This window comes from Bemisia tabaci, chromosome 2 (assembly GCF_918797505.1).
Source record: "Bemisia tabaci chromosome 2, PGI_BMITA_v3".
In the NCBI taxonomy this organism is placed as follows: Eukaryota; Metazoa; Arthropoda; class Insecta; order Hemiptera; family Aleyrodidae; genus Bemisia; species Bemisia tabaci.
Window position 1 is genome coordinate 22,253,472 of NC_092794.1, and position 12,852 is coordinate 22,266,323.

Genomic DNA, 12,852 nt, shown 5'->3' on the forward strand with positions numbered 1-12,852 from the left:
GCATATGATAAAATGCCTGATTTGACTAAATGCCTTCGACATATATACCGGCGCAATAACTCGACCCCCAAAAGAAATAGGCGGGCCAATTTGACCCGGCTTGGGGTTTCTTAGGAGTAACTGCCAAATGAATTCCCTGACACTCGATTTTTTTTTCTATTTTTCAATTTGATGTCCGATTCTTTTCTTTTACGATTTATTAGTAAACCTACGTCTAAAACCCCTACGAACCGGCTGCATACAACCTGCATAGCACGTATTTTTAGCAAGCCTCGGGTCAATTTGACACGGCTTGGGCATCTATGAGCTAACTTTTTTTTTCATCGAATGCACGTGAGTACTTGTTTCTTTAAAATTTTAAACTTCAGAGTCATCTCATGTCACCCAAAGTTTCCAATATTCTATTTTTCCTTCCCTATTCCTTCATAAGTTTTGCTAGAAAATGCCTTAAATTGCCTTTGAGAACGGGCACCATCTCACATTTTTTGGAAGAGCCTCCTTGAACCCCCTCTGACAGAAGCGTGAGAAGGTCCCCTCCCATCCCCTATCTACTTCTAGGAAGTGTGGAAAAATGCGCCTGGGAGCCCAAATCTGCAATCTACCCTGAGCCTCAGCTTCTTGAAGTTTTACAGATAATATTCTTGTATCTCAGGGCACTTAAAGGCGCCTTTTATCACGCGAGGGCACCTTATAAAACCTGAAGACGCCTTTTTTCTTGCAAAATAAAATCATTCCACAGGACCCTGGTAAAAATTGGCGATAGGAGCTGCGTTTCAAAATACCATAGGAGTTCTTGTAGCCGACTGTAGAAGGCGATAGAAAATCGTATAGCTGGCTGTAGATAGTGGAAAAAATCATACAGCCGGGCTACACGAAGCGATAAAAAATTATACAGCCGGGCTATAGTTCCTATCGCCGGGCTTTACACTTTATCGCCTGGCTGTTGCTTTTTCGCCATCGGCTATAAAAGGCAATAAGAAATTGTGTAGAAATTCGTGTGCTTTGTAATTCCTTAAGTTTGTACGGAATCACCTTCATATTTACAAAACGCATATTATATTTTCCTTTACTACATAATTTTTTCCATCAATTAAAATGAGAATAATCTATACAGGATGTGCAAATATTTCAAAGTCATGAGTTGAAAACGCTGACTCCACGAGATTAAATATTAGAGCCTAACACAAAGCGGAGCGGCGGCGCACTGGCGCCTACAAACCTAACAGGGATACTTCACGCATTACGCAATGCGTGAAGTATCCCTGTTAGGTTTGTAGGCGCCAATGCGCGTTTCGCGCTGGCTGCCCGCCCGCCGCGCCGCGCTGCAGCGTACCACGGCGCTTGAAGCAACTATTTCACACCAGAAGTATTGCACAGTATCATACGAAATTGAAAGCGCTCCAACATATTATTAGGATTGGCAGGCAAACAGTGCGGAGGTTTCTTCGCAAAATAAATCAAGATACTGCGGCCCAAAAAGAGAGCGGTAGTCCAAAAACTTACCAAGTCCTAGCATCCGTAATTAGTAACGTTTAGCATAAACTTTATCGCCAGGCTGTTGCTTAATCGCCATCGGCTATACATAAATTGTGTTTCCGGCTATAGAAGCCATTGGAAATCTTACAGCCGGCTGTAGGTCTATGGTATTTTGGAACACAGATTCTACTGCCAATTTTTACCAGGGGAGGTAGCATAATTGCTGTAATAATGGAGAACCATGCCAGCATCAATCTCCATGTATTTGTGACCGTTCTCAGGAAGAGACCTCATGGACCACAAAAACTTGAAATAATTAAGTTACTGGTGCCTGTGTGTAAAAAAGTGTTCTACGATCATTTTGAGACAAAAACAAACCCACATCTATCGAATAGAGACTGATTCTATCGTAATATTAGTTCTCGGTCCAAAAACGTACCTACTGTCGAGAAAAAGCAATTTAAAGTTCATTTGTCATGTTCGGGGTACAAAATCTCCACATTTTCATGCAACTTCCCGCCTATAATGGTAAAAAAATTGAACTGCTCGCAACTTCATGAGGACTTCAGAGGACGTCTCCCGTCAAAATGTTAAAATTTGGACCCAATTTGACGAAAAACGTTGCACTGATGATAACTTACTCTTTAAGGACTGCGGGCTGATAGTTGACATTGATAGACAAAGCGATAGATAAAGAAGACAAAAATGATATGGAGGGATCCAATCGGTGAAAACGGGTGCTTGCAATGAACAAAGGAGGTTTGTATAATAGACTATAATTAACGGCAACTCACGAGAGACCCTTTAGTTAGTCCATAATTTACCCCTTTAATCCATGAGAACCACCCAGATTTACCAATAGGATCGCTCCGTATTCACTATGTCCTCCTTGTCTATTTACAATAATCAGCCCGCTGGGGTCCTTTTTCTCGTGCACGGTTGCTTATACTGCTTTTTGGTCTAAAGTTTAAGAGTGGTATTTTTAATGCAAGTTGGGGCGAGAGAATTGGCAACGAGGGTCTGGCAGCGGATGATCGGTGAGTAAGCCGGAGTCAGGCCGTGGAACTTCTGAAAGTATGGAAACAAACCAGTAGCTGGGCCCAAGAGAAGCGTTCCAAACTGGTTATAGGTTTGTCATAATTATTATCATAATCGCCGCCGCCGCGCGCCGCCCGCCCGCCCGACGCGACGCTCGAAGATGAGGGGCGAATCAACCACGATTCATTAACATATCTTCGTCTCTCCGCTCCGCCCGCATCATCCTGGGAAAAAACTCAGTATGAATATTGAGACGTTGCCAAATTTCCTTCGATTAAAACGCGGATTTTCAGAGAAATATGTGAAGTTTAATCTCTCAATTTTTCAGACGATTTTTTTCACAATTGGATCTATAGTATCTGAAAATTTCAAAGGAAAATATTTAAAACTTTACTTAAAATTGAATATGATATCAGGAAAATTTTGGCAACACTCAGATGTTCATACGGTGTTTTTCCTTGGCATCGTAGTATTCCGCATCCATTCAGTCGTGCCAAGGAAAAACGTCATGTGAGCATTCAAATATTGTCAAATTTTCCTCGACAAAATATTTATTTCTGGGAAAAGTTATGAATACTTCTCCGCGGAATGTTCTGACACTGTATTTAATTCTTAGTAAGAGTCCAAGAAAGTCTCAAAGAGTAAAGTACACTTTGCAGAAAATGCGTCAGTAAACCGGGCGACTTGAATATTTCATGCGATTAATTCTTGCTTTTATTCTACATTTGTTCATTCTACTTATTTAATTTAATTTTTTTTTTTTTTTTCTTTTTTTTTTTTCTGCATAGACTGACTCTGCCAACAGCACCTGTTCGTTCTGGAATGAGAGCTAAATCGATAAAGCAAAGAGAGCAGTGACGAGGTGTGAATGATCGATTATTTATACTTCCCGATTTGAAGCTATGGTAAAGAATTGATTATTATTATTAAGGTGTTCGTTGCAGACACCCTGTTTATCGATCCTTCATCATACGTGTAAAAGGCAGATTAATCTATGTATCGCAAATCACGCCATTCCACTAAAAGAGGGGAATCTCAGTCGGAACAGTAACGTTTCATGTCTCAGTGAGCGTCGCGGACATTAGAAATGTCGGACATTTTCGAGTTTAACATTTTCTTTTGCAAACTCATCTTTTTAAATATTCTTGAGTTAAAAACGAAATCAGGATCAAGTCTTTCTGAAAGCTTATTGAGAAAACGCACATGTATGTGTGAAATGGGTAGCACGGGGATGGTACCTAATTCCTGTGAAGTTTTTCCGCACCAAAAAAGGTTCGAGATATAAAAACACCTTTTCTCAGAGTACATATTTTTGTGTATCCCTAACATTTTGCTGAAAATTTTATTGCAGAGATTTTTTGACGAATTGGTTTTCTAAATTTTGGGACTCCTCCCTTCATGACACACTTGTGCTTGGAATAAAATAATTTCAGTTAACTTTCATGTGAAACTCCTTAAGTGGGACTCCAAATCTTTCATTCAGAAATAATTAAACAAATACAAGCGTAAAGGAGATTTCAAAGTACAGTGGACCCATAGCAATGTCATAATTGTGAAATTTTTTTCTGTAGTTTTTTCTCTTTTTATCTTTTTTTCTATTTTCCTTAAACTATATCCCTTCCTCATTATTATCTTTAAAAATTTATATCTCATCTCTTTTTCTGAAATCGTGCTCAGAGCACGTCAAGATCCTCTTGAAAGGGGCCTCTTCAACACTTAAGGTGATTCGATGGACGTCATATTTTGTGTCGGAACGGCATGCGATATATCGCATCGATTGGTCCCATTTTTTCTGCTAATCGTCATTTTTCTTTATATTTGGAGATCGCAATTCTGTTGCTAGGAGGCTGAAGAATTCACATATCAATTTTGACAACTAAATTCAACGTATATTAAATAGGCGTGGTTTTTTCAGAGGAAAAATATCACATTCAAGTGCAGTTCCGATATCAGTGTCGAATGCGACATTTTTCCTCTAAAAAAACCACGCCCTAAATACGTTGAATTTAGTTGTTAAAATTGGTAAGTGGATTCTTTAGTCTCCTGACAACAGAATTGCGATCTCAAAATTCGAGAAAAATGACGATTAGCAGAAAAAATGGAGCCAATCGATGCGATATATCACATATCGTACTGACACAAAATATGTCTTCCATCGAATCACCTTAATCGCCATGCCAACCGAAAGACTGTTTCACTGGCGATGACGTGAAAATCTGAAACTGGAAAATGAGAGGAGTTTAACGGGTAAACTATCTGAAGTAATTTTGAAAAAAAATCATGTCATTATTACAGCGATAGTATTAAGAATGATGTAAACCCGATGCTTTATTTCGTTTTGTTTCATTCGTTCCTCCAAGCATTTTCCTTTGACTAGACTCCAGTACTTTAAATGCGACAAAACATTTCCAAAAAGATGGAAGAGATACCTGTTTATGATGGTCATGGGAGGAAATTACAAACCAAACACTGAATAAAGAGAATAACAAAATTGAGACAAACAATCGCGATGAAACACTGTTACCGTGTAAACATTTATTTAGGACACCACTCAAAGCGTCATGCGACATCCAAGAAGATCCAGTGGCGTGGCGTGAATGGCTATATATCGATTGTTATGCCATTTAAACCTATGGTAAATAATCGATTACTAAGGTGTTCGCTGCGAACACCCTATTTATCGATCCATTTCCATAGGTTTAAATGTCATAACAATCGGTACATCGCAATTCACGCAACGCCACTGAGAGGATTGGAATTAAGGAAGAGGAAACAGAACGAAACGATTGTGGTGGTTTTTACGGTCGGAGATGCTTTCGCGCGGTGTCTCCAGAAGTTCAGATGAATCAGATTCTAAAGAATTGTGTGAAGTATGTACCGACGTCGTGTTTATTGCATCGCTTCGCGGCATTTGAAACTCAATTACTGTTGCGTGATGGTGGAATAACCAATACATAAATCTTTTTACATTGTAAACTAGTGAGGGCCGTAATTTTAAAGGTATCCCCTTGAAATTAGTTTGATTTGAAATTTTCTGACAATTATAAACCCCCTTCAAACGTCGCTCGGTGCCGTTTTGTCACGAACAAACATTGAAGTATAACGAAATTAACTGAATAAAATACAAAGTGACGGTGTAAGTATGCAACCACGTATCTCGGTTTGCGACGTCGCAGACTTCCTGTCATACAAACTTTTGAGATTTTCAGCTTTATGCTGAATTTTTAACGCACGTTGGAACAAAACTCCAACATACTGTCTTCCTGTCATACTTTATTTTTTAAACGGGAAACTACTTAACGGCGATTCTTAGAAAATGTCGTGATTTTGTTTCTCTGTGCGAAGAAAATTTTGCAAAAAACGACGAGGAATGATGTTAATTTGTTCTCATTTAAAAAAAATAATAAAAAGGCGGGGATTTTCAAATTTTACAAACGAGACACATGGTTGCGGACTTACGCCGTCGAAATACTACACTGCCGTGCTAAGGAAGAACGTAGTATGAACATTCGAGAGCTGCAAAATTTGCCCGGATAAAACATGTATTTCTGAAAGTCATGCATATTTTTCCATGAAATTTTCAAACATTTTGGATTAAATTGCGAACAAAACTGTCTGCAAAATTTTGAGGAAAAAATTCGCAATTTTCCCAGTAAATTCGTTTTCTGGGAAAAGAAACATTGCAACTTCTGAAGGTTCTTACGGCGTTATTCCTTAGCACGGCAGAATAACTCTGCTTTCCTTTGATTCAATGTTTCATCTCAAAATTATTAGCTCTCCTTAAAACCAGGAAAAGACCCTCTGCAATGATGGCGCTTGACCTACGAGTGTATTTAATTTTACTGAGTTTTGCTGGGACTGTCAAAAGTTATTCGAGCAATAATGACTTTGCCTTTGATATGCTCCTAAATTTTTTTGCCAGAAAAAATACTTTCGTCCTGTATGTTTTCCCGTGCTCGAAAGAAGGTGTGTTAAATGAACAATTAATATTATACTTTAACTTGGATTATTTTTGGAACATTGATAACATAACTTGAGTGCAATGAAGATTCAAATATGTACATGTGCAAATTTTTGAAGAGGTTTCCTCTAATTTCAAAATAAAAACCGCTGTCCACGTTGTACATTGAATTCGTCGAGGTCTCTTAAACTGGACGCCATGTCCAGTGGCGAGGCGTGAATGATCGATTTATCGATATTTCCTCATTTGAAGCTATGGTAAAGAATCGATTGAGGTGTTCGTTGCTGACATCATGTTTATCGATCCTTTTCCATAGATTTAAATGGCAGATAAATCGATGAATTGCAAAGCACGCCCACTGCATGTTGCTGAAAATGAGGCAATTCCTCCGAAGGGGCGTCTCCTCGTTATTGAATTGAATAGTCATGCCTCAAAAATTCTCATGCAGAATCTTTGAAATAATGTCAAAATTTTGATGAGCATGATTCATAAGTTGTCTTATCTTTCCCAGGGCCGGATTAAGGGGGTGGCCACATGGGCCGCGGCTCATGGCGGCAAATCTATAGGGGGAGTAAATTTTTCAATTTTTTTAATTGTAGGTATATAAAAATCGGATTTAGAAAAAAAAATTACAAACGAGAAAAGCCAACAAAATCTCTCATTTCCTGAGAGTATAGTAATTTCTAATTTTGTCGTCTTTCAGTGATAAAAGAGACAGCACCTTTAATTAGTCGAGTTAAGAGAGAAACCAAACACGCAATTTGGCCCGGAACGGCGCGACTTAGAGAGAAATTATGACGAGGACTTGAGATGAAAAGGAGAAGCCCTCGGCGCGGCCGGCGGTCGGCATGTAACACATATTAGCGCCTACAAGACTGCACTAATACTTCACGCATTGCATCAAACAGAGTGCGGTCATTAGCAGTTGGCGCCATGAAACTCATAGTGCCTACAAGACTGCATGAATACTTCCAGGGGCGGACTGGCCATAAGGGCGGGGAGGCGATCGCCCCCTAACAATTTGCCGCGGAGGTTCCGAAGGGGCCCCCGCGGCTAATTTTTTTCGAGTAATCGTTTTTTCCCCGTAATGTTGTAACTTTCTTATCCTTTTCAATCAGTTAACGGCCCCGAATTCCTTGAAAATTTGTCTCTAAGAAGTACATGGAAGGTCGCCAAAAGCATTTGTGATGAAGGGACCCCCGATGAATCCTGAGAATAAGTTATTTTGAAGTTCAAGTACTGTAGAATCCAACTCCAATAATGCCTACGTGTTTAAAAAGTGTGAAATTTGCGGTCATTGCGGACGGTGTGAAACGGATAGCGCCTACAAGAATGCATGGATACCTCACTAATTGCGGCAAACACAGTAGTGCGACCAGCGTGAAACGCATAGCGCCTACAAGACTGCGTGAATACTTCACGCATTCCGCCAAAGACGCACGGCGACGGCGCACGGTCTGCGACGCGCGGCGGCGCTTTAAATCGGCGGAATTAAATTAATTTAAGGCGGAAGTTAAAATCATTAATCCACATTTATGTTTGTTCTTTCATAATTTTTTCGTTCATTTCCTATGAATGGAAGGCCTTGTCCACACAGAGATAGGTTTACGAAACTTAACTTTCGCGCAAAGTTTTCTTGAACTTTTGCTAGTAGTGTTGACAGGGCTTTCCCAAAAAATGTGCTCAACACGAGTAAACGCGTCTTATGTACCTCTCCCCCGCTGGCAAGTTCATTTAATGGTTTTTATTGATGTTTCAAAACGAATGAGAAGGGGCAGCAAGTAGGTAAATCCGGCCCTGGTCCTTCCAACAGGAGCTGAACTATTTTGGAAACGTTTTAAATACATTTTCAACATTTTCGTTACAGAGGAATACGTCTGGTACAAGACATCTATAGAAAGTAAAGTAGGTGTTTTCATCTCAACTCCACAGGACAATTTTGAAAGTGTTCTGAACTGTTACTCGGACGAAAATGCAGATCTGGTCGAAATTTCGAAGCTGGGACTGGCAATCAATTATGACTGTACTCGCAATAAGAAAATCCTTCGGACTGTAAACGTTCTTTTTTCAATAAGTACTGTCTAAGATAAAAATCATCATATTAAAATGGATTATACTTGCGACCACTTGATGGAGCTGAACTACGTTCATGACTTTACTGAAAGCTTCTATTTTCGCTTTCAATGGTCAAAACAAAACCTTTAAAACAAATTGAGTAAATACTTGAAGCAAAAAAAAACTTCGAAAATATTTCTTCGAACGTGCATTTGAAATAAATCTTCAATCAAAATCCCACAAAAAATATATAGGTGTCATTAAGGTGATTCGATGGACGCCATATTTTGAGTCAGAACGCCATGCAATATATTGCATCGATTGGTTCCATTTTTCAGCTACTCGTCATTTTTCTCGAATTTTGAGATCGCAATTTTGTTGCCCGGAGACTAAAGAATCCACTTACCAATTTTAACAACTAAATTCAACGTATTAAGGGCGTGGTTTTTTTAGAGGAAAAATATCGCATTCGACACTGATATCGAAACTGCATTCGAATGTGATATTTTTCCTCTGAAAAAAACACGCCTTTAATACGTTGAATTTAGTTGTCAAAATTGAAATGTGAATTCTTTAGCCTCCTTTGCGTTTTAGGAAAAGAGCATCCTCCTTGTTGAAATAATCGCATTTTCCTTGAGGCTTTAAATTATCGGTTCTCTCAGGAACCTTGCGGAATAATGTTTTTAGGCAAGAATAAGAAGAGTCTCTGTTTAAAGAGAGTAGGTACTGTAATATATGTAAAAACATACATGTATACATGTACATGTTGTAATACATGTGCATGTTTTTACATATATTTCAGTTCCTACTGTCTTTAAACAGAGGCTCTTCTTATTCTTGCCTATGAACATTATTCCGCAAGGTTCCTAAGAGAACCTATAATTTAAAGCCTCGAGGAAAATGCGATTACTTCAACAAGAGGGATGTTTTTTTCCCGAACTGCTTAAATAAAGGCTAATGGATAATAATGGGACTGGAGTTGGAGAGAAAAAATACATGTTTAATGAAAATTAACGTGCGGCTTGACCTTATTATTATAATTGGCCATTGTATTGCGAACAGATTCCGTCGAGGTTCCTGCGGAGCGAGAGGTTCAAACTGGCGATTTGGGCCCAAGGAAGGGACTGGCTCCATGCGTTAGACATCTACCAACTCCAAATGACTTTAGAGAGTGACGTCACCCTGTTCTCTCTGGAATTGGACGCGGCGAGAATCATGGACGCTTTCAAATTTGAGGAAAGTTGGCCGATAAATATGACGTTGGCGGGAACCTATACTCGTGCTGGAGGTTTCGACTGGATCCTAAACGCAACCAAGTATGAGAGACGCAAGAACATGCGTGGAAAAATGATTTCCGTCGGAGTTGCGGTGAGTTGCACCGCGATGGGCCGTCATGCAGAAACATAGAGTACATAGAGTCGTAATGTGAATGGGAGAGCTGGCGCCATGTTCTGGTCGACGAGTTCCGAGCCCGGTGTGCGCCGAGCTTTGGTCACTCTTTCGATACATTTTCGATCCAAAATGGTGATGTAGAATACGGATTAATGCCTTTCCTCTTCGTTTGCACCAGATGACCGGGTCCCCGTGTATCGAAAACAATCGATTATGTATCGGAAACGTGACCGGGCGTGACACACTGCCGTGATAGCGAAGAGAGCCGTAAGTGCAAAATTTTCGAAATCGAGTTTTCTTCAAAATTCGTCTAAACTCTTTTAGATGAAATTACTGAGACAGCTAAAACAGCAAAATTCATCCTATTTTAATGAAAACGAGACGTATGTAAAAGCCGTAACTGCACAAAAAATGACACAGTTTTTTTTTCAAGACAGTCGTAGATGCATGAGAGCCAATGAAAACAGTGCTTTCCAGTAAAGTGCCGCCCTCTTCTGCCAATTTCTAACCTGAAAATGTGTTTGTTGTGCGTCCAAAACGCAACCACGAGAGCATGCAGAAAATAGCACTTACGGCTGTCTTGCTGAACAATAACCTAGCATGAACATGAAAAATACCCTTTTTATGTAATGGAAATAAAATCAGTCGATTTTTAATCATCCATACGATTTCTAGGAGTCTTCCGGACGATTAGTGGCAATTCGACAAAGAACGGAGACTTCTTTCAATAAAATTATCTTGTCAGAAGCTTCTGAGCCCGTGTTCTCAAAACTTCATTTTGGCACTTACGGCTCTCTTCGCTATCACGGCAGCACAGGAGTCTCGGGATTCGGGAGTTCGGGACTTGGAAAATGCTTGCGGCCTGGCGCCAGCTCTCCCATTAACATTACAACTCCATGTACTCTATGAGCAGAAATGAAGCATCACGAGACATTTTTATTTATCAAAACCTTCCGCAAAGATACTTGCATCCCGTGGAAAACCTTTTCAGAAAAGAGAGAGACAATCCGAGCAGTGGCGTGGCGTGCTTTACGATATGTCAATTGTTATGCCATTTAAACCTATGGGAAAGGATCGATAAATAGGGTGTTCGCAGCGAACACCTTAATAATCGATTCTTTACCATAGGTTTAAATGACATGACGATCGATATATTGCAATTCACGCTACGCCACTGGATCCGAGTCTCTCACAAGGGATCCCAGCAAAGTATTCCAATGCACCTGCGTAGAGTACCTATATTAAGAGAGTATGGCCACTGGGCCCCATGGAGAGGCTTAGGACCCAAAAATGGCGGTGCTTTGTTTTGGTTTTTGTGGATGGGAGGGGGGTCATTGCCAACTTTTGACGGTTACCACCAACCGTACTTGCTGCCAACCTTACTACATTCAAGATAATTTTTCTAAAAATTGCACACGATTAGTCTTAAAAATATGTGAAGAAGTCGCAAGAGTGCATTTGAGTAAATTTCTCGTTAAGATAAGCAAAGAAAACTACATTTTGAGTCATTTTGCATTACATTAATTTATGGCGTCCGCCATTTTTGGGTCCTAAGGGCTCCATTCAGCCTAAGATGGCTGAGCCAATCAGAGGTGGTAACCCCAGTGGCCATACTCTCTCAATATAGGTACTCTACACCTGCGTGAGCTGGACACTTACCTTCCCTACAGTCTGCGACTCAACTTCGAATTTTTTCCCCTGCAGAATAGTGTGGACCCAGCACTATTCTCCCATACTTACAGTATAAGTACGCTTAGCACAGAAAAAATTTAAAATGTTCGAGAGGCCCACAAACAACTTGTAATTGAAGAACTACCATTTGAAGTTTACATTAAAATGAGCGAGCTGAAACTTTCCTGCTCTTTAAAAATCCAAGATTAATGCAAATTAAATCGGTAATTGAAACAAACATGCGTCCGGCAGATGCGTAGAATTTGATCCCTCGAGAATTTGTTTCCCTGGTAAAAATTGGCGATAAGAGTTGCGTTTCAAAATACCATACGAATTCTTATAGCCGGCTAAAGAAGGCTACAGAATATCATATAGCTGGCTGTAGAATGCGGAGAAAATCACACGGCCGGGCTGTACGAAGCGATAAAAAATTACGCCGGGCTTTACACTTTATCGCCTGGCTGTTGCTTTTTCGCCATCGATTATAAAAGGCTATAAGAAATTGTGTAGAAATTCGTGTGCTTTGGAAATCATTAAGTTTGATACGGAACCACCTTAATATTTACATAACACACGTTATATTTTCCTTTAATACATATTTTTTTTCATCAATTAAAACGAGAATAATCCATACAGGATGTGCAAATATTTCAAAATCATGAGTTGAATAACGCTGACTCCGCCAGATTAAATATTAGAGTCTAACACAAAACGGAGCGGCGACGCACTAGCGCCTACAAACCTAACAGGGATACCTCACGCATTGCGCAACGCGTGAAGTATCCCAGTTAGGTTTGTAGGCGCCAATGCGCGTTTCGCGCTGGCTACCCGCATGCCGCGCCGCAGCGTGCCACGGCGCTTGAAGCAACTATTTCACACCAGAGGTATTGCACAGTATCATACGGAATTGAAGGCGCTCTAATATATTAGGAATGGCAGGCATCCGTCAAGAGCACGGAGCTTTCCTCGCAAAACAAATCACGATACTGCGGCCCAAAAAGAGAGCAGTGGTCCAAAAACTCACTAAGTCTTAGCATCCGTAATTAATGACATTTAGCATACACTTTATCGCCTGGTTGTGAGTTGCTTAGTCGCCATCGGCTATAAAAGGCTATAAGAAATTGTGTAGACGGCTATAGAAGCTATTGGAAATCTTACAGCCGGCCGTAGGTGTATGGTATTTTGGAACACAGATTCTACTGCCAATTTTTACCAGGGTTCCTACTTCTGATACAATGACTCTACAAATAGGAAAATTT